The sequence below is a fragment of the Vigna umbellata genome, chromosome 3, assembly GCF_029865625.1.
Source record: "Vigna umbellata cultivar VRB3 chromosome 3, Vumbellata_1.0, whole genome shotgun sequence".
Taxonomy (NCBI): domain Eukaryota; kingdom Viridiplantae; phylum Streptophyta; class Magnoliopsida; order Fabales; family Fabaceae; genus Vigna; species Vigna umbellata.
The window spans coordinates 25,444,248-25,466,513 of NC_142167.1; the positions used below are offsets into that span (position 1 = coordinate 25,444,248).

The 22,266-nt window shown below is 36.7% G+C and overlaps 1 long non-coding RNA gene across 4 annotated transcripts; it reads left to right on the forward strand.

Annotated features, from left to right (window-relative positions):
* The first annotated feature begins 4,658 nt into the window (after positions 1-4,658).
* Positions 4,659-15,154, forward strand: LOC124837901 (uncharacterized). 4 transcript variants are annotated; one of them, XR_015784940.1, is made up of 8 exons: positions 4,659-5,102; positions 5,273-5,669; positions 5,778-5,946; positions 6,375-6,499; positions 8,031-8,081; positions 8,555-8,697; positions 12,461-12,616; positions 12,697-12,711. It is a non-coding gene; the product is annotated as an uncharacterized LOC124837901 (long non-coding RNA). The 4 variants fall into 4 exon arrangements; XR_015784939.1 differs by lacking the exons at positions 12,461-12,616; positions 12,697-12,711 and adding an exon at positions 14,440-15,154 and having other exon boundaries at positions 4,661-5,102; XR_007028782.2 differs by lacking the exons at positions 12,461-12,616; positions 12,697-12,711 and having other exon boundaries at positions 4,663-5,102; positions 8,555-8,805.
* Positions 15,155-22,266: the final 7,112 nt, after the last annotated feature.

Below are 22,266 nucleotides of genomic sequence, written 5' to 3' on the forward strand. Positions count from 1 at the left end.
AATTATTTTTTTCTCTCAAATTAATTATTATTTAATATTTTTTAAAGTGAGTATAGATATTTATAACAGAAGTGAAAAAGCAACTATAAAATTGAAACAAAAATTTAAACAAAATTACGATAACATAAAGTAAAATATGCACAAGATTAGGTGTCTTGATTATATCTTGAAATATTTGAATATTTGGGTTTCTTGTCTATTATTAGTATTTTTAACCAAGAGACACTTCAAAAAAATTAGATTTTTATTAGGGTTATTTTTTTCGTTTCCGACAGTTTACACTCCCGGAAATTACGTTACCCGAGATTAGGAAAATCTCTGAAAAAAGTTGCGTCGCTAAATAATAACTGGAAGTTTTTGGAGAAACCGCTACAATTTTCAGGAGTTTTGAGAAAACCGCGTCGGAATTAACAGAGGTTTTGCTAAAACTGCCGGAATTAGCAGTGGTTTTGCTGGAACCGCTGAAATTAGCGGGAGTTTTGCTGGAACCACCAGAATTAGTGAGGGTTTTGTTGTAACTACCGGAACTAACCGGGATTATATAAAACCGCCGATAAAACCTAACTGGAGTTCTAAAACCGCCATAAATGTGTACATACCTTCTTTTAGTTTTTGATTGTAATAAAATGGGATTGTGATAAAATTACTTTTAGATTGTTTTTGTCTTCAACATAATCTATTTATCTTTTGTCATAGAGTAATAACCTAAAGATATAATTGTAACAAAAAGTTGAACTTCATTGTAATAAGGAACAAAGTCCATAAAATATTTTATTAAATTGATATCCATAATCAAAAACTAACAAAACTGAGATGAGATTCGAGGTTGCACATGTTGCTTCAACCTAGATTATTGAGTTGAAACATTATTTGTTCAAAGTTATGCGCATCACGATCCACCACAAGAGTAGTGAATGAGTTTCCATCTTCAAAAGCTGTCAATGTTCTTATGTCACGCAATGCTGATTGCTTATCGTAAATTCCCTACAAGGCACAGATCATTCCCTTCCAACTCTGACTACTTAAAGATGGAAATGTCCATTCCACAAGCTCCTTCCATAAAATATTTTATTAAATTGATATCCATAATCAAAAACTAACAAAACTGAGATGAGATTCAAGGTCGCACATGTTGCTTCAACCTAGATTATTGAGTTGAAACATTATTTGTTCAAAGTTATGCGCATCACGAATCCACCACAAGAGATTAGTGAATGAGTTTCCATCTTCAAAAGCTGTCAGTGTTCTTATGTCACGCAATGATGATTGCTTATCGTAAATTCCCTGCAAGGCACAAATCATTCCCTTCCAACTCTGACTACTTAAAGATGGAAGTGTCCATTCCACAAGTTATGCGCATCATGAATCCACCACAAGATATTAGTGAATGAGTTTCCATCTTCAAAAGCTGTTAATGTTCTTATGTCACGCAATGCTGATTGCTTATCGTAAATTCCCTGCAAGGCACAAATCATTCCCTTCCAACTCTGACTACTTAAAGATGGAACTGTACACCGAGATCCATGTCCCGCAACTTCAATACTAACTCTAACTCTTTGATCAACAAAGCAAACAGTTGTACCCACTTTATGCTCAAAGCATCCTCCATGACATTTGCCTTTCCCGACTAAAATAGTAACTCTAAGTCGTAGTCCTTCAAATATTCCATCCACCTCCATTGCCACATGTTCAACTCCTTCTGATCAAACATGTATTTCAGACTTTTTTGGTCACTGAGAACCTAAAACCTTGATGCATACAAAAGGTGTCGCCAAGTCTTCAGAGCAAACACTGCGGCTACTAACTTAAAGTCATCTGTCAGATAATTCCTCTCATATATCTTCAACTGACGAGAAGCATAAGCATCGGTCTTCTATTTTGCATGAATACACAACCCAACCCTTGATATGAATCATCGTAGAATCCCTCAAATGCCTTATCTTTATCTAGAATAATTAACACTAGAGTGGTAGTCAACCTCTTTCTTGGTTTAAATATGTTTTCCGTCCCTTAAGTATCACACGATTTTGGGTTTAGTCCCTACTCGAAACTTTGATGGCTTTTAGTCCTCACAGTTTTTAAACTCTTACTATTAGTACTTAAAAATGAACGGAGTTAACTTTTATGTGATGTGGCAAACGACGAGGACACTCTTATGCCAACTTCCATCTTCACTCTCTGCCACGTTGGTTGTTTAATTTTTGAAATGAGATTAAGTATGTTTAATTTGGAGGGATCGAGCTCTGGATCAACCAAAGAGGAGAGAAAACCAATCAAGAGATTGAGGAGGTAGATTCTGAGGCCGTAAGAGACAACATAAACCCCTGCACGTAAATAATACGCAAGACGTAGATGGATGCCATGACCAATGTCCCAAGCGGAATGGGGGCTAGATTTGTCGAGATAGTACTGAAACAGCTTAGAGAACTCCTACAAATATTGCTTCACCGGCGCAGACGACGGAGCAGCGCCATCGCCATCGCCACTTCCCTCCATTCCAACGGATTTTGACGCTTCAAATTTAGAATCCCAACAAACGAAAGCAATCATTCACTATTAATGTTGTTTATCAAGGTTTAGGAAATAAGGGGAAAGGAGATCTGGGAGGGTGGTGAGGTTCACGTTTCCATAATTGTTTCCAAAATGAAATAATAAAAAAATAAGGGTTTTCTGATGTTGAGATTATGAGTATCGCCTCTACCTTGACCGAGAATTCATGGATGAAATTTTTCGAGACTGATTCCGCAACACCCAAACCCTATATCCCCAATCTTTATATTGACACGAAGAAGAGCAAAACAAAACCTATCAACTTACATCCTCAAGAAGACAACCTTCAGATGTATCTCCTCAACTTTCTTTGCCCCCAACTGCAATGATGAAGAAGAACCCAACTTCTTAAAATTTCATTTATAAGACATGACGAAGTAAGGTTCAACCAAATTAAACATACTTAATCTCATTTCAAAAATTAAACAACCAATGTGGCAGAGAGTGAAGATGGAAGCTAGCATAAGAGTGTCCTTGTCGTTTGCCACATCACACAAAAGTTAACTTCGTTCACTTTTAAGGACTAATAGTAAGAGTTTCAAAACTATGAGGACTAAAAGCCATCAATGTTTCGAGTAGGGACTAAACCCAAAATCGTGTGATACTTAAGGAACGAAAAACATATTTAACTCTTATCTTCGAAACTCGATTTGCACTGATCAGTCCAAACAAACGGCTGGTCCTTCCGAATCAACTAAGTCAGAGGACCCACTATCTTGGAGAAACCCTCCACAAATCTTTGATAGTAACCTGTTAGCCCAACAAAACTCCTTACCTCCGCCACCGATGTAGAACGTTCCCCCCTTGAACACAACTTCAACCTTGGCTAGATCGACAGATATGCCTTGAGTAGATATCATGACCAAGGAACTGGACTTCATCCAACCAAAGTTCACACTTTGACAGCTCGCCATATAATTGACGCTCCCTCAGAATCTCCAACGCTATCGACATATGTTCAGCATGCTCCTCTCAATTCTTCGAGTAGATAAGAATTTGTCAATGGAAGATAAGATTTATGTAATCCATGAATATAGTTGGAGCATTTGTCACACCGACAAGCATAACAACATATTTCTAGTGCTCATAGCATGAGCGAAATGTTGTCTTCTACAGAACCTTTGGCCTGACGAGAAATTGATGATATCTTGACCTTAAATCAATCTTTGAAAACACCCCAATACCTTCAGCTAGCCTAACAAATAATCAATTCTTGGCAACGAGTACCGGTTCTTGATAATGAGTTTGTTAAGCTGTCGGTAATCCACACATAACCTTTAGCTTCTATCATTCTTTTTCATTAGCAATAGCGGCACATCCCATGAAGACACACTAGGTGTGATGAACTTCTTCTCTACCAATCTTCGGTCTGCTTCAACAAGTCAGCCAACTCTGCTAGAGTCACACAATACGGAGCCACTGAAGCTGGTCATGCACCCAACATCTGATCTATTGTAAAGTCCACTTCACGGCTTGACGGGAAACCCGACACCTCCTCAGGAAAAACATCAGCATAATCTTCGACCACCGGTACCCCATGTTAACACTTCGACAAGTGTACCGAATCGTATCAAGTAATAATAAATGGTAAGACCAAGTATCGTTTCCCAAGAGACTCAAGGCCTAAACAGTTATGTGATTTCTTGATTAAATAAGACTTGTAAACGAAATCATAGTGTTTATATTACGGAAAGTAAACATGAATGCAATTGTTGATCAATTGGATTGAAACATGCAAAAGTGATTGATGTAAAATATGGAATGATTATGTTGTTGGGGTTTCCAACTTATCCTGTCCACTCTCATGAATTTATGACACTACAAGAAAAATGTTATTTACATACAGATTATTATATACGGATTTTAATCCGTAGATAAAAATTTCATTATATACGAATTTTATATACGGATAAATTAGATACGGATTTTTTCGTATATAATGATAAAAATATTTATATACGAATTTTTTGTATATAAAATTGGTACGTAATGATACCATTTTTTGGCGAAAATTTTACCAAAATAAATCCATGTATAAAATCAGTACCTAATTAGATTCTCTAGTTATATACGGATTTTAGAATAAATAATAAAAAAAAATTAAAAAACTAAACCTAGAAAACGTAAGAGTCAGAATCAATACTCCAAATTTCTCTTCGACTCCTTCTTCCCTCTCGTCGAGCCATCGAGCCCCTCTTCTTCCTCACGAGCTCTTGTTCTTCCCTCTCATCGAACCATTTTTATCCATCCCTTCTTCTCTAGTCTCCATTGAAATCCTAACCTCCACTGCAAACGCCTCTTTCGTGTTACTCTCTCCTCGAACCCTAGCCGCTACCCCGTGCTCCATTACAAGGTTGAGGGGACTGGAGACCGCTCCACCAGTCATGCCTCCTCGTTGGCTCTCCCCTTGGAACCCTAACTCATTCTTAGACTCACGTGGAGACGACTGGAATGGTAGCGTCGAAGTCTCGCTCACGCTCACTCAAAGAGAAGAAGTTCGTCCATTCTTCTCGTGTTCACTCACCTTCTTCGGAGAGTTATTCTTTCAATCGGTAAGTTTCTTCGTTCAAACCTTCTTCTTTGCTCGTCCCCTAAATCCCTAAATCCCTAAATCTTAAGTCCATAAATCCCTATCTTCTCTGTTGAGATTGATGCAAAATGGTCTGTTGTGGGGTTTGCGCAAAGATTCACCGAATATATTCTTTTGTTCTTGAATATGTAGTTGATTTTGATGCATAGAGCTTCTGAAATGTGAAAGACGGTGATGGAATTATTCCTAGGCCAAACCATGGAAGTGAGAGTGCAAAAGAAGAAGAGAGAGACCGGAGAGTGGGTCGCCGTTGATGCCAAGACCAAACCCCTCTTGGAGCTCCAAACCCCTTTTGTTGATTTGAACTTAGAATACAGATGTTCACTTCAATACTTAAGTATTTGTGGTTTGATCATATATATATTTGCAGGTTGAAGGTGAGGTCCAGCGATTAAATGTTGCAAAGTCAGTAAGATGAAACATTTGATGTTTAAGAGGCAGAATGAGCTTAAAGAATTTTACAGAGGAGTTCACATGGATTTCGATAGTGAATTTGCAAGACAGATTTTGACTAGTCTCATTGAATGTGGTACAAAACTTGTCCTATTATCTCCTTTATATAGTTTTTAAATCTCTCTTTCTTTATATCGCCCAGCATAGGCTTCAGGACCATAATGACTGAACCTTGTGATGTAAGGATTAGGTTAATGAGGCTTTAAAGAGAAAGAGTGGAGACAATTTGTTTGCAGTTGTGATTTGCTTCCAGCAGCAACTTCCTTGCAACTTAGTGGCCCCTCGCTCTAGAGTGCACCGGAGCTTCTCTACTTATGGTTTGAAGGAATTACAGAGTTTCCTTGATAACTTGGGTAATTGAGTTCCTTCAATTTTCTTCTTTTTGAGGATTAAGATTCATTTGTAAGTGTAGGTGTAGTATGCTTGAGAGAAAACTTTGACTATAACATATGCCATCTAGTCGACATTTAATTTAGTTCTTGGATGTTTACAATCACTGCCACTGTCTCTAAATCATTCTTGTTATATTTCTGCATAATCAGTACGCATGGTTATGTGATGCCTTTCAACAATCTTGTTCGTTTTAATAGGAGTATTACATGGTTCAGATAAACTTTTATGTAAAACAGATCATTTTTTAATTTCATCTTGCTTATCATGTTTAAGTTTTTTGTATACATTACATTATTAGTTCTAAGACATCCTCATAAGAGAACTTTATGGCTTGTATAACTTCACTCTGATGTTGGTTCTTTCAACACTCTGCTTGGCATGGGAATAGGTAGCTGCACCGAACATGGCATGGACCTTTCGGGTTCTCCTTCCTCCGTGCTTAGTCTCTTTTTGGGTTCTCCTTCCTCCGTGCTTAGTCTCTTTTTGGGTTCTCCTTCCTCTCTATTTGTTAAGGTACACAACCATGGAATCTTATTTTTCTCTTACCAAATTGTATCCCTTTAGTTTTGTTCTCATCTTGTATATTTGTTGTCTCTGCTTCCATTTTTATATCACTAGCGTTACTATTTAATGTGATCATTATATGTGATAATAATAAACAACATTTCCACATGAGGTTGGAGATGTATGAAGTGGTGCGAAGATGCAACTTATATCTGCACTCATAAGATAGGTGGGAATGGACACGTTAATTTTCTAATTAGGCAGATGATCCAAACATCCTGAAACAAGTTATAGTTTAGTGATCTATAGCACTTGATACTTAACTTTGTATGCTTGCAGTTATGGGTATAAAACTTTTTATTTGTAAACAACACAAATAGTTCAGACATTTAAAGTAAACCTGAATTTAACAGTAGTGCCTCAAAGTGAAACAAGGTTAGTATGATTGTATATCTGGTATAATTGGATAAGGTATGATTGTATATCTGGTATAATTGGATAAGGTATGATTGTATTTATTTTTGGTCTAATAGAAGGATAAATGAATGGGGTTCTGGTGTTAATAAACTCTTGCAATTTTTATTTTAATGAATATTAAAATGACAATTTGCTCCTCTGATAAATACTAAATTGATTATGATGTTAATAACTTTAACTACTTTATAAATTTTTGCTATTTTTGTTATTATATCACGCATTACTATATTATAAAATTGTGACTTATAAATACTTAATTTGAAAATTTATTTTCTCTTATGGTGTGACAGGATATAATTCATTACTAGCAAAAGATAAATAATAATTTATACTAATAGTCATTCAAGACATGAATTGCATACTAGGTAGTAATTACTAGTTTTTAAACCATTTTCATGTGGGCCATTCCAATAGAACGTTCAGTAAAGAATAATAATTTTATTCAATTACTTTTTTACAGTAATGATTTCACCATTTGGAAGGATGCTTGGCTAATACTTTGATAATGTTAATTAGTGTCCTTACAAGTGAAAGGATTCCTTGTCAAGATATTTTCTACACACGGTTTTACTTTATCAATCCCCATCTCATTCCATTTTTCTAGGCATTCCATGGCTCCCACTTTTATCTATTATTGTTTTTAATAAATTTACAAGTCATGGCATATAGGCAAAAATGACTTCAATAACTCCACCCCTGTGCATAACCTCATTAAATGTTTACTAATTTCCATTTAAAAGTGTTATTTCTATTTATGTACCTTGATTATCTATGATTCTATATATTTCTAGTCCATTTGTGTTTGTTAATTAAAAGTTTTTATTGAGTATTCCAGTCTTATCGGTATCAAGTCAGGTTACTAATTTGTGGTTATTATTTACTATGTACAAAAGAAAAGATGAACCAATGCCATAAAAAATTTGCCAAAACATATATTGTATTGTCATTCTTTAAATATTTTGACAAGATAGGATGACTAGCAAGGGTAAGAATGTTGCGGGAATGAATAGACATGCTGGGCAACATGGAATTAGAAATAATACGTTTTCTTGACATTTCACAGGCAGAATTGAATATGCAAGATCTTAAAAGTGTCCTAGTGCATAATCTTTTGGTAAGTTATTTCTTTTTTTATCCTATGATAATATATTATGAGCATGGATACAAAAGCTTACATGTTTCTCTAATTTGTATACATTCTCAAATCTTGCTTGTGTAATTTGATCAATGTTTAACTGGTACATTGAATTCTTTGTCACAACATCATCTTCTTTTAAACAAAGTTGGTAGACTAATTATATGGTTAATAGTTTGTGTTAATCAAGCTTGTGGTTAAACCTGCTTTGTAACAGGGCCAAGGTTTTTCAATCTATATCTATCAATATATATAATTAATTCTAGTTGTTCTGATAAACACAATTTTTTTAAGGTATGAGCAAAGCATAGATAAGATTAACGGTTATATTTTTTTTCCTATAAGTTTAAAAACTCTTACTAAGTCTACCAAGTACAATAACTAGATAAAATTTTATTATTAATGAGTAGTGTAAACATTTCTAATAGTGTTAAATGATGTGTTACTATCAGGAGAAGAGCATGGTGGAAAGAATGAGAAGTGTTCCTCAGTAAAAGTTTTCGAACTTGGCTTCACATTTTTGCAACAATGGCAGGCATTGCCACAAGGCCTTTACAATCAAATGCATCATCATCAAGACTTTTCTATACACTTGGTAAATCTTGTACTCAACAATACTAAGAATTGAAGATTTTCTTTATTTGGGGTTTAGAGCCATTGCCTTGATGATAAATGACAGATCTTTGGTATTATTTTTTTACAATTTGGCAGTTTTATTTTATTTTTATCAGTATGAAACTACTAGTTATTGGGTATAAATGTGAGATCATTTAATTTTTTTTTTATAAAATTAGTTATATACGGATTTATCCGTATGTAATTTACATACGAATTTTATATACGGATTTATCCGTATGTAATTTATATACGGATATATCCGTATATAATTTATATACGGATTTTATATACGGATTTTTCCGTATATAATTTACATACGGATATATCCGTATATAAATTACATACGGATAAATCCGTATATAAAGTAGCTACGACAGTTTTATATACGGATTTTTGTCCGTATGTAAGTCGTATGTAATCAAGTCTTATATACGGATTTTGGGCCTTATATACGGATTTTGGTTGTATGTAATTCAATTTTTTCTTGTAGTGTGAATTCATCTTCTTCATTAATGTTAATGCCACTTTCTAATTTACCTTAAACCCGATATCTCGGTGAAGAAAGCATAATCCTAATTTTAGTTCACAATGTCTTGTATCCCTAGCAATTAATCATGCATTACATTCGCATAGAAGCTTAAAGGCAACCGATCCTCCTATTCTTATGTCTAGGTAATGTTGCTTCCGAGAGAATTTCCCTAGTACTAGATTTACCTATATGTGTCCATATCGATGACATCAATGATCATGCAATTGAATGAGTTAAACAAAGCATGCATAGAGTATAGAGGGAAAACCCTAACAATTAATGAAGTAAAGCATATATAATCAAGAATCAATTCAATACATGAGAGTTTCAAAGGATTACATCGTTTCCCCAACAACAATGGAGGTTTAGTTCACCATAAACATGGTGAAACTAGATGAAAATAATGAAGATAAAACCCTAAAAGTTGAAGATCGGAGCTTCCGCATCCAAAATCCGCATCCGAGGGGTGAAAGGAGTGTAATTTCGCCTCTTTCTATCCAAAGATGTCAACCTTAGGTCGACTAAACCCTTCTATAGTTTATAAAAATAATAGAAAACTGGCTCAGGCCCAAGTTTACAGCGTTCAGCGGTAGGAATTGCGCTTAGCGGTAAGTGCGACACTCAGAATGATGCTCAGCGACGGCGCCCAGGCGTGAAACAGTGTACTCAACAACAGACTCTGGCGCTAAGCGGTAGAAATGTCGCTCAATAGTGACTGCGATACTTGGATTAGCCCTCAGCGATGGCGCTTAGGCGTCAGACAGAGAACTCAACAGCAAGCTTGGCGCTCAGTGGTGAAATGACGTTGAGCGGTGGCTGCGATTCTTCTTTTGTGTAAGTTTTCTTCCTTTCCTAAGTCCAACTCCTTACTATTTCAACTTCTTCATCCAATTCATCTTAATTCCTGTCAAAACAAGGAAAAACAAGCATAAAACCCATCCAACTCTCTTATTTCCACAACTTAAGCAAAAGCATGATTTCAAGATAGTTTCTAAGTCATAAAGGGTATTTTTGATGTCAAAATTAAGTATAAAAATAACGGTTTTTTAACCGTTATCACCCCACATATCAGTTCATTGATGCTCTTCTTCTACTCTTTCACCTTCACCACCAAACAAGCAACTCCACTCTTCAGATATTGCAATACTCCTCCAGACATTGACATCTCAATACCACTTAGTTCTAAAGTCCTCCCAATTGACGACCACTTCCCGACCAACCGTCAAAGAGTCTCTACGAGCTCTATAGTAGCGTTGATAGGAATTAGGGTTCTTGCCCGTCTCAACATTCTTATCATTTATAACACAAAAGATAAGCAAATAAACCAACTACACAAACATTAACCTTCAGAATTAAGAAATGAAAATCATCTCTGATATCGGGTCATGAGTGTGCACCTTCACTACTCACATGAAGACGTTCTCTGTTCTTAATACTTCGAGTTAGATACTCAATTCTGGCATCTAGACTTGGAGAACATGGCCTGATCTTCTCTTCTTCACAAGAAACTCAACAACAATTCATACAAACATAAGAGTTACACAACGACTTAGTCGAGCTCACTCCCCAAAAGTCCGAAAAGAATTTTTCGAAAACCAGGCTCTAATACCAAATGTAACACCCCAAACGGAGTGCCACTTGTAAATAACAAGATTCGAAATTTACGCCAAATTCTTTTTTCATTTAAGTACTGTCGCTTATAAACGTTTATATAAAATCACGGAAGCAAACAAAACATGAGACGTCCGAACATATTACAATATAAAATTCAAATCTTACAATTAGTAAAATCCATTTTTCAAAAATATAAAATACTTTAAATATAATAAAATTCCCAACAGCTAATCTCATATCTCTTGTCGCGCTACTCCTACCCTGCCTTATCCGCAACGCCATCTACTCCCATACAAGTACGATCATTGCAGGTGGAACCACAACCACAAAAGTAAAGGGTGAATAACTAAGAAAATAACAAAACATATAATTTAACATCATAACATCGACTATCCTAGTCATAACCTTACAATACATCACATTATTCAACTCCTAACCCAGATCATCACTACCCAGACTATCATAGTCATAACATCACATTACATCACGGTATTCGAAACAATGACTCAGATCATTCTCACAAGCTTCTGTTGTTTCCTTGAATTTTTTCGTAAGAAACCTGTTTCGCAAAATAGGGTGATTCGAGTCGTCTTCCATCACAACTTCATACCTATCTCCCTGACTCCTCAAGGAATTATGAGTAAAAACTTCGGTTAGACGCACCCACCGAGCACTATACTCACACGAGTCGAAGTCATTGGGCCACACATCCAACCCTCTCTAGTCCTTGCGCACGAGGAAAGGGTGACACTCGAATCTCAGTCTCCGTAGAGACTTAACACACTATCGTATCGCAATACGAACACCAACGATTCGACAAAAATTCTATAGAAATAACAGAACGCTTGCTCTAACAACTTCACCATCACAACCATACACAAATCACCATCATATACAAAGTCAACCAAAATTCATTGACCAACAATTAATAAAAAAAATCACAAATAATCAAATAACTTAATTTAATTATTTTTTTCTACTAATGCACTCCCGTGAAATTACTAATTTCACACTTCCATCAGCTAGAACAACATTTCTAGTGCATCCCACTTTTTACTAATAACATAACATCAAGGAAGACACATATTTCCAATATATCCCTTTTTCTTCTAAAACACACTTCCTTTCCAACAACTTGTCCAAGTGGAAACCATTGTACCATTTTAATTAAAGGTTTAATACGTATTTTGGTCCCTCTTTTCGTAGGGTCTATTTAAAGTAGTCCTCCTTTTTTTCAAAAGTTCACTAACATCCTACTTCTCGCAAAAACGATGCAAGTTAGTCCTTTTTGGTTACGATGTTAAAAAGACTAACGACACAGCTGCCCAGCTGGCACAAAACTGATGAGTTGTATAGTTATGGTTGAGGTGGCACTGTTAATTGCTGATTCATCTTGAAAGCAAAGAGATTCATGGTTGTTTTTCCCAAATTAAAAAGCAATGTTAGGGTTGTTGGTGATTCGTGCTACATTTGTTCTCAAATCTAAAAGCAAAGGTTAGGGTTGTTGCAGATTCGTGCTACTGTTGTTCTGAAATTTAAAAGCAAAGGGTTAGGGTTAGGGATGACTTCATCACAAAGTTGTTCTTCCTGTTCGAAGGCAACGTCCAAAGGATTTTCGCAATCCTCACACGGTGTTGTTTCGAGGGGAGTTGGCATAACCCCTATTTGCCACTATGGTGATATTGTTGTAATGAAAGTTGCCAGAACTTCAAGGAATGCTGGGAGGAAATTTTGGGGATGTCGTCATTACAAGGTGTTTTGAATACCGTAGTGACTTTTATGTGTATTGGATTTTATGTGTTTTAACATTTTTGTTTTCTTGGTGAATAATAGGGTGGATTTTCAACTAGGATGTCATGTAATTTTTTTAAGTGGTGTTTTGAGGACAACGCTGATGATAGATATGGTACAATTGTGAGACAAAGCAACAGGATATTTGATCTGGAAAATAATGTGAAAGAGTTGCAGAGAAGGATAAAGTTCTTACTTGGAGTTGTGTTTGTTGTTATTGTGTTGAACATCATGACATTGTGGCTGTGTTTAGCTTGATCTTAGGTGTGCAATGTGCAATTTATGTTTTGTTCATGTAATGGCTTAGGTGTTTAGCATCATGTTTTGTTGATGTAATATGAGTTGTTGTAATATGAGTGAACAATCTGAGTTCGTGCAATAAAGTTCGTGTTAGTCCCCCTTTGCTTTAAACATGTTAAATGTGGTCCCGCTTTGCTTTAAAAATTGTTCACGGTGATCCCTCTTTCCTTTAAAAATTGTTCAAGGTGGTCCCTTACGTATATGACTGTAATACATATTAAGGATACCTTGCAAAAAACAGATATAATTACATAATATCACTACTTCCAAATATGACAACATAATATCAATACAACTATAATAACATATTTAATTAAAATGCTTAATAAGAATTCAACATACACAATTAAAGTGCTTAATAAGAATTCAACATACACAATTAAAGTACTTAATAAGAGTACAAAATACATCCAAATACATCCAAATTTTCATTTAAATCTATGGATCAATTCTTCTAATATTTAACTTTTTCCTTCGTTGTGGTTGACTTAAATCTCGGATGGAATCTTGACTTGGTTGTGGTGGGTGAGGAGATTGGGGACTTGATGGTTGTGAAGGTGCAAGGGGTTGTGAACTTTGTGCTTGTGCTGGTTCTGTTGGTTCGATGATGGCTGGACGTAAAGGGCACAGTTTTTTGTTGTGCCCTAGTTCACGGCAGATGCTACATTTCTTTCGCTGCCTACCAACACTCATTTGGGTCCCATCTTTCGTTAGCTCCCATGGCTCCATTCTTCTTTTTTTCTTTGATCTCCCAAGCATGTTCCTCTTAAGTGGTGGCAGTACATCAAGAAAACTAGTTTTTTCCCATAGGAGGTGGCCATTCACATGATAGATGATGGACGCATATGCCTCTTCATATGTGGATTTCCTAAACCAAATTGGAATAAAAGTTTCTGGATCTACATTTGAATAGTTCATTGATGCAACTGCATGACAACATGGGATGCCACTGATCATCCACTTCCTGCAGCTACATTCTTCATTATCCAGGTCCACTATGAACTTGTTCCCAATGACTGAAACATGCCTAACCTAAAAAATCTTTCTTGCAGACCAGCTAAATAAATGAACATAAATAAGGCATATCAACAATTGGATATGAACATCAATAAGGCATAAGAACAACTGCATATGAACATAAATAAGGCACAAGAACAATATTACCTTGGGATCCAATATCTTGACAAATTACATTCCTTCATCAGTCTCTTTTTTATCTTTGGATAGACATTGAAATCCATAGATGCCACCTTGGTTCTGTTCGTGGCCCATCTTTTCATCAAATACAGTCTAATATCCTCCAGCATGGTGATGAGTCAATATTTTCTCAATTTCACTTAGCTTATTGTACCGAATTTAATCAGGGAATTGTGCTTAAATGTCCAGTATTTTCCCATTTTTCTTAATTGTGCTTAATTTGATCAGAAATTCTTATTTTAATTAATTTGAATTATTTGAGCTAATTATTTTTATTATTAATTGTAGGGAAATTATTGGACAATATTTGGGACATTTGGAGGTGAAAAGAAAATGCCACATCAATTTTATTTTAAGCTAAAAAGAGAAAGGAGGTATGGATTTATTTTTGGGGGTGCACACAGAAATAGGCTTGATTGGAAATGTTTCTTTTAAAATGAAGAAGTGGCGTCTCGACACGTCCAAGCAGCAGCACACGGTTCAGCGAGCCTTCACGTGAGGAGGTGCTTGAAGGGTGTGCGGCCGTGACATTAAGAAATGTCCAGCGGAGCCCAATGAGCATTGAAGAAGAAAATCATTCCAGCAGCTCTCGATACACCACACAAGCACACGCGGCCTTGGTCCAGTAAGCAAGGGTGTGAGGGGCAGCTTTCTTAGGTGGCAAAAGAAGAAGCGGTCAAGAGTTTTGAAGAAATAAGCACACAGCCGCGTAGAGAGAATGGGAACCGGTCCAGCAAGCTAGGAGGTGCACACGGAAATCCATCCACGGTCCAGCAAGCAAGTCCAGCCGCAACCTTGAGAAAGGGAGGGCTGTTCACGTTTCTTAGAGAGTTCCAGTAGGGTAGTGTAGGACAGTGAGTGAGGGGGGACGTGCGTGGGAGCCGCCACTGGCCATTCTCTCAGTTTTATGTTTTTCTTAGGCTTGTGCTTGGAACGTTTCTGAAAAAATGTAAAAACTGGGAGGTGTATTCACGCTATTACAATTTATAGAATGGAAGAACAACACTCTGGGTTTTTCAGTTTTTATGCACTTCGATTGAAGTCTTTCATTTCTTGACTGGAACGCTGTTTTTGGATGATGAATTAAGAGCTGATTTTTACTTTTATTTGCTGATTTACTCATGGCCACTTTATTTTGAGAATGAAGCAAGCTGGTAGGTGAAGTGTGTGGATGCACACGGCCCTTTTCATTTTTGCTGGAGAAGCTTTATGCTTGGAAGCAGGGAGAAAGTGATGATTCAGAGTGTGAAGAGATGATGGAGAAGAGAAGCACGGTCACGGTCACGTCTGAGCTGGAAGCACTGTCCTTGGAGTGCTCCTTTCGTGAATGAGCGTTCTTTCTCTTCAATTTGAGATGCGGTGATTCATTAGGGGAAAGAGAAACACTTGTGCACGGAGATGGAATGAGAAGTAGATTATGTGGTAGTAGGTGTTGTCACATCCAGAGAGCAGCACGCAGGATTTCTTTTTCTTTTTCTTTCTTTTAAATAGAAGCACATGAAGTTGAGATGTAGGTGTCACGGCTTGGCTGGGAGAGGCACACCACATCAAGGCTGGAAGCAAGGAGAGAGTGGAGAGAACGCTGTCACATCTTGGGGAGCAGCTGCACGCGTATGTGGAGTTGGAGAAAGAAAGGAGAGGCATTGATTTATTTTCTTGGAGAATGAAGCATTTGGTGTTACGTTTTGGAAACAACACGCAGGGCTTCACACGGGAACAGCTGCCGCGTCCAAAAGAGAGATACTCCATGGGTTTTCTTTTGAATTAATTTACATGCTTTGATTCTATTCTCAAGTTTTTCTTTTTGTTACGATTTTAATATTGCATACATTTAGGTTCGAATGCTTGCTAATTTTTAAGTGATCTTTGCTTGATTATCTTGTTCTCCTTTCAATGCTAATCATCACAAAGTTAATTTTCACTCCTTTAAATTGGTTAATTTTCACTCCTTTAATTTAAAAGTAATGTTAGCTTTAGTGACCAACCGCTTTAATTTTGTAATTGAGACCGTTTTTACATTTCCGTTTGCATTAGTGTCTTATTTAAGTTCAGTTGCATTCACAAAAAAAAAATCTTTCAAAATCCCCCCACTATGTGTTTGATCTGAGACTGAACCACATTTGGTCCTTGAGAGACGACCTAGGAGTCACTTCCTAGTTTATACTGCATTAATTTTGCAATCAACTTTTGTGGGAGGTGCGACCCTCTCATCACATGGTTATAATGGGTTTTCCTTTGGACTGAACAAGAAGACAGTTGAATCCTTCACTGATGTTGTTATCCAGAGTATCACACATTGCTTGAGTTCTGAACCTACTTCTTGACCAATACCTATTGCACGAGAATGAAGAAAATGGGTTACCAAACATCAGTAATGCAGAATCTTTGTGCATGTAATGGAAAGAATGTACCTTGGGGGAATGGCTATGAGGTATTTATATGCTTCTTCATTCACTGCTCTGATATTCAACATCTCTCTCTCCCAAGCTTGGGGGTATATGCTTGTGGCAGCCCTCCACATCAAATTCTTCAATATCTGACCAGAAAATCTTTTCCTAAAGTTAGCATAAAGGTGCCTGATGCAAAATCTTTGTTCTGCCCTAGGCAAAAGCTCTTTGATAGCTGGCACCAACCCCTGCCAACATCAATTTTTTAATCAAACACACATGATTAATAAAGTATGCATAATAAAATAATTTAAGTACTGCATGTACCTTTTGCTGGTCAGACATCCACGTGTACGCCCTACAAACTTCATTGCTCCCAAGGTCTTCAACCAATAATTGCAAAAACCAGGACCAACTATCTTTATTTTCGACTTCAACTACTGCATATGCAAGTGGTAGCATTTGCTCTGGATCCCTCCCAACAGTAGTAAGAAGCTCTCCCTTATAAAGACCTTTCAAAAAACACCCATCTAAACAGATGATGGGCCTACAACTAATAAAACTGTCCTTACATGCTTTAAGACAAACATAACATCTCTCGAATATGGACTGACCATTATCACTGTTCACTTTAACCTTAACCGTTGACCCTGGGTTACTTCTCAATACCTCATGTGCATAGTCATAAATCCTTCAAAATTGTTCTTTAAAATCCCCTTCACATTGACTTGATGCCATTAACTTCGCCCTTCTTGCTTTAGAAATTGATACATTGATGTTCCATTTCCTTAATGCTTTGGTACGTATGTCTTGGACCCTTATACTAGGATTGTCATGTAAAGACTTATCTATTTCATGGCTCAACCAGTTACTATTCATCATTTTAATGTTCAGTTGCCTGCTGCAAGAATGAACATCAACAATCTTCCTTAACTGCCAAATCTTGCGTGATGGCAAATACCCACAGTAAGCTACCCATGGACACTTTTTTTGCCCACCCATGCATCTCACCCTTACCCTACAGTTATCATTTTTTACAAACTTAAGAGCCCTCCCAACATGAATAACATAGCTTCTAATGGCTTCCTTAAACTCATCCTTATTGGTAAATATAGTACCAAGTTCCCATTTGTAATCTGACATTGACTTCTTTTTCCCAAATGTAGGAAAGGGACCTCTACTTGGTCTGTCCTCAGTTTCATCCTCCTCACTTCCACTATTATCTGGAGTTAACAGCAAATCTGACTCCCATTCATCATCTGACAACCCCCTACCATGTCCTTGTGCTTCGTTTTCACTGTCTTTCATCTTGTATTCTGAATCACTATTGTCCAAAGCAATACCCAAATCACCTACCTCCTCCAAGTTCTCTTCAACATAAAATGTGCTTCATCCTCAGTATCCACTTCCACTTCTTCCTCACTGTCCACTTCCACTTCTTCCTTACTGTCCACTTCCACTTCTTCCTCAGTGTGCAGTTGTACTTCTTCCTCAGTGTGCAGTTGTACCTCTTCCTCATTGTGCACTTGTACCTCTTCCTCACTCTGCACTTGTACATCTTCCTCACTATGCACTTCTACTTCTTCCTCACTATGCACTTCTACTTCTTCCTCCACTCCACCCAGTTCCTCTATGTCAACCTGCACTCCATCATCTCTCTCCAAGTCACCACCACAGTGAAGAGGACCTTCCTCAACCTCCTGTTGCACTTCAACAGGACCTTCTACACCAACCTCAACACCACTACCCTCACCACTCTCTGCAAGCCCTTGGCAAAGGTAAAGAATTTCATCCTCATTTTCTACAACCACTGCTTCGCTCACTTTATGTACAACATACAAGTTGACTTTCCCCAACAATTTTCCCACATTCATCATGTTCAAAGCTCCTTTATCGTCATATAGCTTATATAAAACATGTTCAATATCGTAATATAACTCATATACTTCAATGTAACCTAAATCTTTAAGTGAACCTACTACTCCAAAATAGCTCCATGTATCGGGGTCAATGTCCCAATAACATATCTCCCCACCTATATAATTAAAGGGCACTTCCTTTATCAAGGTCCCACCGTGGTGGACCACTACCTCAAACCTATCGTTAGACATCCCTACACTGCAAATGGAAAAGAGGGACCACTCATTAACTTAAATTAACACACCATGGGACCAATTTCAACACCCAACGCCAATACTTTTTCCATAAACCCCCCACCACGCCACAAATATAATCATATTTTAAACACAACAAATATAGAATCCACCCATTAAATACAAATCTGCACTGACAAATATAGAACAACATAAAAACAGTAATGCGATCACTAACCTCACTAGCACTGACGAACGAATGACGCTCTTGGACGAACCACGAACTTGATTTCACCAAAAATCAAAATCTGCACTCTTCGAAAGGTGATTGTTGAACCCTAAATCGCCCCGAAATCGCCAAGAGATTTTACCCCAAATGTAATTAATCCTAAAATTATTTGTAACCCTAAAATTATTTTTAACCCTATCTTTTAAATTAATTTAAGTCATTTTAATATATTTTAAATCATTTTAAATTATTTTAAATCATTTTAAATTATTGTATTTCAAGATGAATCAACAATTCACAGTGCCACCTCAACCATAACTGTATAACTCATCAGTTTTGTGCCAACTGGGCAGTTGTGCCGTTAGTCTTTTTAACGCCGTAACAAAAAAGGACTAACTTGCATCGTTTTTGCGAGAAGTAGGATGTTAGTGAACTTTTGAAAAAAAAAAAGACTACTTTAAACAGACCCTACGAAAAGAAAACCAATATACGTATTAAACCTTAATTAAAATAAAACATATTTTCTCTTACCCAGGTGGACCCTACGCGAGTCCCCTCGAAACCTAAATTTCAACTCATTTTCTCTCTCCTTTCTTTCACTTTTACGTAGCCAACTTTTCTCTCCCCCATCTTCTTCATTTTTTTTAAAACAAATCAAAACCACACTTAATTCTTCTTTCCTCCTTTTACTTTAAAAACCAACTTCTTTCCCTCTCTTCCACTTTTCTACTTTTTACGTAACTCCTCTCTCCACACATTTTCACATTACCACTTTTACAATTTAATCTTCTCTCTCATGCTACCAACACTCACGGCCCCACCACACTTCATACTCTTTTATTTTATTTTATTTTATTTTATTTTTCTTTCCTCACTCTCTCCGCCACAATTTACGTACTCATACACATTTTCTATCTCCTTATTTTCCTTTTACTTTTCAACACCATTCAAATACCCATTTTCTTCTCACTACGTAAAACACCACTCACGCATACACTCTTCTCTCTCTTTCACTTTTATTTTTACAACTTTTCATTTAAAACTCTCACACCTTAACTCTTAACTTACGTAACACACCAACTGCACGTGAAACATTCATTCCTTTCTACTCTTTCATTTTACTTTTTCAAACACCCAAACCCACCCTTTCTCTCTTCTTATTTTCACGTCAACACATGCACACACCTTCACCATTTCTTTCTTTTCCATTCCAGCACATTTACATACCCCATCCTACATTTCCTTCTTTTATTGATCTCATCATCTTTCACCCTTCTCATCCCAAGGCACCAAGCTTCCTCCTCCTTTAGTGTTTTTGTAAAAACAGTGCCTCCTAATATCACCCTTAAATGAAACCAACCACACATACACCACACTCCAACCCTCATTTACATTTTTTTTTTAATAAGCCAATCCTTTCTCTTCCAACAATGAAAGAGAACTCTCATTCCCCTCCTACCCACACTCTTGGTCAAAGAGTGTAGATAAGCATCCCTCAATATATTATAATTCATACATGGTAACAAGGAAACAAGATGTACACAATGTAACATGATTTTAAGTGTATCCATAAAACTTTTTCATACACATACATCACCCCAAAGTGTCCAAAGCATTTTTAACAACACTTTTTGAAAAGCCAACATGTATAATTTAAGGTATACCCATAACAACAAAAAAAATGAAATATCAATATATATACAACCCAAGGTATACCCCTTCACAACCCAATTTCGAAAATGCATGAAAATAATAATTCTCCATACAACAATATATGAAACTAAACACGAAAAGAGAAGAGAGTGCATGCATCAACATGTTAACTTTAATCTCAACCCACAAGAAAGAAAACATGCAACAACATTATAATGTTATCTTCTACCTATTATACACTATGTTATATCCCAAGTTAAACCCATTACCTCTAATTCCAAGCAAACTTCCAAGGATATATGAAATTCACCATACCAAACTACCTTTAGTTTCTCCATTCCTAACTCCACATTAGCTCCAATAAAACTCACTTTAATGGTTGTAAATAGTAGTTTTAAAGTGTGTTAAAGTGCCCTCATCGTACTCATTTATGTAGCCTACAATTCTAATGGAATGGGTAACGTCCCAAGGATCCAAAAATCTCTTAAAAGCTTTCTAAGACTAAGAAAACAAATGTGCCCAATCCATGCAAAGTAGATAAAACGTTGAGACCCAAGCATTGAAATGTAAGTGAGAAAACAGAGTAAATGAGAAGTAAAACTTCCTCTTGGAACGTTTCCCATGCGCACACAATAAGTCAAGCCTCCCTTTAATTTTTCTCTCTCCAAACATGCAAATGCTAACATAAAATAAACAAAACAAAACAATGCAAATGATCACTTACCCTTCACGTAAAAATAAGGATAGTTATAGTTTGACAACATTTTTTCACAACATTTTAATATCATCTACGTGTCATTATGTGATTGGTCCAAAATTATTTCATAATCAATAATAATAATCATAAACATCAACATGGACCAATCACAGAATGACACGTAGATAGTATTAAAATATTGTTAAAAAAACGTTGTCAGAGTATCATTATCCTAAAAATAAGACTCTCTCCTCCACTTTCTCTTTCCAACAACTAGTACAATAAAGGGAAAAGACAGCGGTTACTTTTATCCATCTGCACCGGTTCTATAACCGAGGCATATACAGGCGAGTTAAAAAGTCTATCACGTTTTACCTCGGGTCTGAACCGAGTAAAAAAAATATATACTTTTGCCTCGGTCCAAATGCAACCGAGGCAATAGAGGTCATGCGTCAGAGGGGGTCTTATGCAGAGGGGGTCTTATGTGTGTATCAGCCTCTTTAGTTTTCTTCTGGTATATGTCAACATTTAACAGTTCTTCTGATCACGTCCAATACAATTTTGCAAGATATAACATTAAACCCTTTATAATTTTTCTGTTATGAACTCTTGTTTCGGGCAGTGGTTGTTTCCATAGGAGGAATAGTGTTTGTTCTAGCAATCACAGGAGTGATCTTCTACAAGCAGCATAATCAAGCAAAAAGAAAAGCAAAATAACAGGAGTGAAAGCCAGTGCTTTATCATCAAGAATCTTCACTGGCAGAGAGATAAGAAACCCTTCAACATCAATGAACGATTTCTCCCGAGAAAATTTAATTGGAACTTGTGGCACAAGTGAACCCCTGAAATTGCACCAAAGACTCAAAATTGCACACCAAACAGCCGAAGGGCTTTCATATCAACATCAAAGTAAATCATAACACAAAGAGAAATGGGGTACTGCATCACCTTGCAGCATATTTTGACGCGCCTATGCTCGCAAGAGCCTCTGCCACCAAAGCCAACGTGCCTTCGTGCAACACCTTGAAGGACTTCACCATGTGCAAAATTAAACCA